This window comes from Acomys russatus, chromosome 32, assembly GCF_903995435.1.
Source record: "Acomys russatus chromosome 32, mAcoRus1.1, whole genome shotgun sequence".
NCBI classification, from domain to species: Eukaryota; Metazoa; Chordata; class Mammalia; order Rodentia; family Muridae; genus Acomys; species Acomys russatus.
Window position 1 is genome coordinate 38,106,722 of NC_067168.1, and position 7,238 is coordinate 38,113,959.

A 7,238-nucleotide genomic window follows, 5' to 3' on the forward strand; every position below is an offset into this window, starting at 1 on the left:
TTTTATATCCTTGGATTCATGGATTCAGTATAATCATGATACTGATTTCAAGCTGATTCTACTTAGCATTTCTTCAGGGATACATTAAAAAATATCCACCACAGTCCAGGAGCCAGTTGAAAACTTCAGTCTTCAAAACAGGAGTAAAAGTAAAATTTGGCCCAGGAAAAGACAAACAGGGAAGTGGGAATGACTATACACATGAGAAATAGGCCTGAAAAACCTTATTATAACCACTTATTATATAATATAATTGGAATTTCAAGTGATGGATAAGATAATTAATTCAATAAATTGTGTTTGGATAAATTGTGGGTTTGTGTTAGAACCCTATCTAACATCATATTAAGTATAGATGTATTACTATGTAATTTCAGTGAAATAAATCTACACAAATATTAAAGCAGAGATATAATTTCAGCAGAAGTATCATTTTAGGTGGTTGAAGGAATTTCATATTTTGACAGAAGACCGAGAAACCGTAATGTAAAATACTGATAGATTTTTATTACCTAAAAAACTAATATATTTCTTTTAATATAAAATGACTTTGAGCAAATTAAAATGCAAATGACAAAATGAAAGATATTTCAAATAAGGAGGGATCCATTTCAGAGAAAGAGATAATGCAACATAATCATGGATGGATGTATTTTTCAAAAAAATAGGACTCTTGTAGAGAAACAATGACAGAATTTGTACAAATAATTAACTATCAGTCACCATTGAACTCATGATGACATTTTGTCCTTTAGAGTAATTGTAAAAGTACAAATTCGAAAGATCAGCTCATCCCTCATTCAGCTCTTGTCATGGTGTAGTTATGACTACAGAGGACCAGTTACGGGCAGAGAGGATGCCCACGGTCACACTCTGGTTAGACTCACAGGCCACTCTGTCCTGCACAAGGCAAGTGGTGGCATCGTGCCCTTACACAGTCATGTGCCCTTTAAGCTAGAAAGCGCAATCCTAAACTGACTTCATTAACTCATGGAAAAGAATCCTCTTCGGAAGACTACTTAAAATAATGAGTACAAGACAGTCCTTAAAGTAATAGTGACTACCACACAGAAGAATGCATTAAGACTGCAAGGGGCTTGAAGCATTATGTTATAAAACTCTCCTTGTAAGTAAAGAGAAAGCCTTTAAGTCTTTTCATAGCTATGTGAGAAAATGAAATGAAAAATAAAACTACACACACACACATATTTACACATACACACTCACTCACCATGAAGGGATATATATGCTAAACTGGCTTGGGGAAATGGCTCAGAGGGTAAGGGTGCTTGCCACAAAGCCTGAGTTCAGTCTCCAGGACCCGCAGGATGGAAGGAGAAAACCAACTCCCAAAAGTTGTCCTTTCACTTCCTCACATTGCCATGGTACACGCACATAGTCACTTACATCTAATTAGAAAAGAAATGGATAAAAAACGTGACAAACTGGTGAACTTCTACCAATAATGGAATTGGCTTGGATATATCTTTACTTTTTTCTTGTTCTTCTTTTTTTTTTTTTCTAATGTGTCTTTTGGTTTTTATCTTCCAATTCTAAGTATGAATATAATTATCATGAAGAAAATTTATAACTACAAATAAACACTTCTGAGAGATTTCTTTTTTTGTATGTATTTGTTTGTTTGCTTGCTTGCTTGTTTTTTGAGCCAGGGTTTCTATGTGTATATAGCCTTGGCTATCCTAGAACTTGCTTTCTAGACCAGGACTGGCTTTGAGCTCAGACATATGTCTGCTTTTGTTTTGCTGGGATTAAAAGAATGTGTACCTAATCCTAACCCGGGCAGAGACTAAGAGGTCTTAGCTGAACTAAATGTCGCTAGGAGTCCTAGTCCAATCTAGTCCATGTTCACACAGTTCCGTGTGAGCATCTATCACTGGTGACCATCTTCCTGTGTCATGCTCAGGCCTGATTTAACTGGCTAAGAAGCCAGAGAATCATATCTTAACGTCATAACTTAATGCATTCATATTCAAAGTCCCCAGGGCCACCAACATTCAGAAGCCAGAGAAGTTTACTACCGGCACTTGAAATCGGTCCAGCAACTGTAGTGACACCATCCATGAAGTCACTGGGAACAAGTACCCACCTTTTTTTCTGGGGGCAACATTGTCTTGCTGTGCCTTCTGTGGCATCCATATGTCCCTGTGTAGCACATGGTGTGCTGGTTTTAGCCCTTCCTTCTCGATGTATGCCTGTGGCCGTTAGTATGGGATTGAGTCCCCACCCACATTTCCAATCTTATGTGAGTTCAATAGAAATCACAAACACCATTCTGGGGGAACAAAAGCATCAGTCAGACCCCCAGATTTGAAGATTTCTGACAGTTCTCTCTCTTCTCACCCAAAGACTCATTGGGCTCTAGCTTTTCTTTATTCCCTGAGTCTATAATTCATTCTGCTGGCCGCCCAGGACAGGATGAAGAGGAGAAGCAAGAATGGCAGGTAACTGGAGCTGGAAGAAAGAGAGCTGAAGGTATATCATCCTGTTATTTATAATTTAGCTGAGTGGTTGTGGGGCACTGACTGAGAGGCTTCCCTGTGAGTGATGGAAGGCGAACTAAGATCTCTGAGCCCCATCATTCCCTGTGATTGTCCTGGATGTCTCATCAACTGGAGGAAACTGGGAGAAAACGGTTCGATAAGGAAGTATTGGGGAAGTAACCTCTACGGGAAGTGCCCCACAGCCTACTTCCTGCAACTTTGTGCAGCATGTAGACAAACGCCCTGAGTCAAATAACTACAGTTGCCAAAATGATGCCAGTATTATACTTATGCACAAAAAATAACAATTATAAAAATCAGGAGAAATAAGATAAGAACAAGCAAGAAACAATATATTATTTGAATAATGATTGCAAGTTGATGAGATGAAACAATTCAAAAAGTCTTTTTTTAGGATCAACATAAACAATGAGATTTTTTTTTAACTGAAAGGAAAGAACAAATTGGGTATGTTTACAAATTAAAATTAACACTATAAGCATTAAAGTTGATTTTTAAAAAAAGCTGAACTAAGTCAGGAAAGAAAACTACTACAAGAATAAAAGCACAACAAAGATGAAGGTGAAGTCAGAGGGGTGGTAAATTGCACAAACAAACCCGTGCCCCCCCCCCCAATCAGGGACATAATGTCAAACTGAGAAGTTATACACAATAAGATGAGAGAGTGGAAGTGAAAAGAAGAAAAACAAGAGAGAGCAGTATTCCTGGAAATGAGGAATAAGTAAATAGAAAAGCAATCACACAGACATTCAAATTATGGCATTTTTATACTCTGGGCATTTTTATGCATAGATGCAAGAGGCATAGCATTTCCTAATAGCTAGCATCAAGTCTAAGTATGCAGCTAGCAAGATGGATCTGTGGGGTAAAGGCACTTGCCATCAAGACTGAGGACTTGAGTTTTACCCCTGGGACCTACACGGCAGGAGAGATCTGACTCCTGAAAGTTGGCCTGTGATAATACCTAAAGTTCAAACATTTTAAAAGCTCTGTCTTTCATCTACCAGTCCATCTTTCTGAAATTTGACACTGTCATTTTGATCCAAGAAGATTTTTGTGTGTGTTTGTTTTTGTTTTTGAGACAGGATTTCTCTGAGTAGTCTTGGCTGTCCTGGACTTGCTTTGTAGACCAAGCTGGCCTTGAATTCATAGAGATCCTCCTGCCTCTGCTGCCCTGACTGATGGGATCAAAAGTGTGCACCACTACACCCGGCTCAATCCAAGAAGATTTATTTTTATTTTAAAATGAGCTTTTACTTGGGGTAAGGCAGATATTGCCTCCTAAACTATCCTCCAATAACTCCCAGTCTCCATCCAATTCCATCTGCTTCTCATAATTTCACTCTGTACTTCTTTTCATCCATAATCCCCAAATACTTGTTATTGTTGTTTGTTTTGGCTATCTCTTTCCATGAGGAACTTCAGAGTATCTTCTCTGGGCCATGTGACTTTCTTCCTATCCCATGGCGTATCTCCTCCTTGCCTTCTTCTGTCCTGTCTCCTTCTCTCCTTTTTTTTTTTTTTTAAAGTTATTTATTTATTATAATGTATTCATCAGCATCTTTATTCATAATAGCCACAGTCTGGAAACAACCAAAGAGATTTTTTAAAAAGCATTCAGAAGAAAGTGTTGTGATAACAGGGGAGATTTAAAACTCTGCTTAAAACTTTTTAAGCTCCAGTTCTATTCACCTCACTATATCCTGGGAGTTGGTTCAAACTTTGGAATTTTAAAGATTTGAGAATCTGTAGCACATCGACAAAATGTAGGAACTCCATGTTCGTGGATATTTGTTTCTGAAAAAGTGTTTTCTTTCCTTCCTACTTAAATAAGTTGCTGCCTTCAGGTTTCAATTCTGCAGTCTCCTCCAGATAGGAAGGTATGTATTAATTCACCTAAGTTCCTTGTAGCTTAGATAAAGAAATATGTAACAAAATACACACTAGGAAATTAACAGAAAGCCCAACTCTTAACCTTAGTGCAGCTAAAAGTTTAGAAGAGCAAAGAGTCTGAAAAGAAATTGGGAAAAAATTCAAAATAATTAGAGGAGACTAATTCATATATTACAGATGCTGACATTAACAGAATTATGTCTAAAATTGATACAATGGATCATCCTCAAGGCGTTGGGCATTCTAGGCAACTGGTCTACCTCTGAGCCATAATCAGCCCTCAAATATCGAATAGGAAATAATTGTATTTAGAAATTAGTTTTTTCTTGTTAACCAAACAATTCCCTATCCATCCATCAGTTTTTGAGACAAAGTTATGCTTTTCAGTAAAGTTGACTATACTACGAAGGTAAGATGAGAATGACTACCATGTTGAAATTAATCAAGGACTGCTGTCTTTATTGTTCTCAGCAATCTCCATGTATTCACAGATGGCTTATTTCTTATACCCTGTTAGGAAAGGGTGTCCTGGAAAAGAGAACTGAAAGATACGAAGAGGATGCCTGTATAGTTTCCTTGAGTTATGTGAAGAAGATTAATTATATTAAGGGTTCAATCTCTACTAAAATATTTAATCGTGAGCTAGTCTCATTTCTTACTGTTCTACTTGACTTAAAGATTAAATGCTTTAATCAGAACTCTATTGGAGACTGAAGATTATGAATATAAATGCCATGTAGGGCCCAACTCAGTAGAAGAACTGTTTTGAGCTTCTGCTATATAGTTACAGAATCATGTATGTTTAAGTAAAACACAAGAGTCTATTGTTGCCTGGATAGACAAGACAACTAGTCAATAAAGGTATTGCCACTCAGAAAGATTCTACAGATACCAGAGGACATTTTAGAGAGAAAAATCAGATTTAATGTGTAAGATGAGTAAGGATTCATGCCTTGGCCAGTTCCTTATTCAACCAGTTGTTCATCCAGCATTTGAGGGCATTCTTGTGACTACATAACGAGATGATATGGCACATTATCCTTTAAGACAGAGATTGAAAAAAACAGTAGAGTGTGCCCAAAGTGTAGACTATTATCAGGAATATAACTTAAAAGAAAGAGAGATATATAAACACTATGTCCTTCAGCGTCTTTTAAAATTAAAGTCTACATTATGATTACAGGATTGTCTAGTAAGTCCTGTAAATCTGAAAGGATCTTGGCTAATTGACATTTTTTCCTTTCATTCTTAGGATCTATATTTGGATATATTTATCATTTGAGAGAGATTTCCAAATTGGTGGGAGGTAGCAAGATAATGCCTCTCCACATCCCTTTGTATGTAAGTCTTAGGCACAGTATCAAATCTCCATAACCTTATATCTCTGCTTGTGTATTTTAACCTTGAGAGTTTGGTTCAAGGATTCTGGGCAATCAGAGGTTATAGCCAAGGGATGTATGAAGGCATGTTAGTCAGTCTATATGCTCATGTTAGAGAGCATGAGGCAAGGCTGAGGTATGTTACTGTCAAGCTTACTTTAAGCTTCTCTGTGGTCCAACTGAGGGTTCTGACACATTCTTTTTCCCAGTAAACTAAACAAACTCAGCACTTCCTTATTTGAGGCCATCACTACTTTTGTTGGGCTTGAACATTCTTACCAGCATGTGGCTCATGCTGGTAGAAGGTAATTCTACAAACTGAGTTAAGTCTTTTTTCAACACAGCTTCTCACAAATTCTAGACAAGAACTCTGCCACCCAGCTACACCCCCAAGAACACTGCTCCTTCCCTCCTTCCCCTTCTGTCTCTGTCTCTGTCTCTCTCTGTGTGTCTCTGTCTTCTCTGTCTCTCTCTCTCTCTGTCTCTGTCTCTCTCTCTGTCTGTCTGTCTCTCTCTCTGTTTCTCTGTCTCTCTCTGTCTCTGTCTCTCCCCCCACCCTCTGTGTGCAATTGAGTGCAGGTGTTTGTGGAGTTCAGAGGTGGGCATAAGATTCCCTGAAGCTGGAGTCATTGGCAGTTGTAATCCCTGCCAGTGTCCAACCCTCATGTCCCTCCACAGGAAGTTTGTCTAGTGGTGACTTCCTTTGCCTCTAAATACACCCTACTAGCTGAATTTCGAGGTTCCAGGATTCATCTGCCTTTGCTTATCCACTGTCTTTGGGAGCCCTGCAATCATAGGGGATTGTCACTGTAACTGCTGTTCATGTGGGTTCTGGGGATTCTGAATTTGGTTGCTCGTGCTAGCACAGCAAGTCCTCTCCCACTGCGAAGCCCTTTCCCCAGCATCCACATTCTGATATTAATTAGTGACTTCGTTGTATTTACGTGGAATGGAGTTATGTTCAAATTCCATTTGGTGGATTCAGTGGCCAGGTCCAGTGTGGCTGGACAGCATTCATCCTCCTTCACACAAATCCGACGTTAACATTTGTGTGAAGTGGTGGGAATATTCTTCTACTAACAACCAAACAGAACGAGTTTGACATGATTTTAATGTGTGTCATTAGTGATTCTGACTGTGCACATTGTTGTGCAGTGTGTGTGTGTGTGTGTGTGTGTGTGTGTGTGCCTGTGTGTGCCTGTAGCTCATATGTACCTTCTTTACTGTCAGTTATTTTTAGAGTATTTCTGGGAACTTTTTGGTAGCTGTGGCAGTTCTCTAGAAAAGTTTAAGCCTTTAAATTTCTTTTCTGGAGTTGGATACCATTTTAGATAATTTTATTTGTCCCAGGAACAGATACCCATTAAGCTTTAGTTGAAAACACTGCATCGTGGCGTACTTACAATGAAAAGACCCTTACAGGAAAGAACACTAATTACAAATT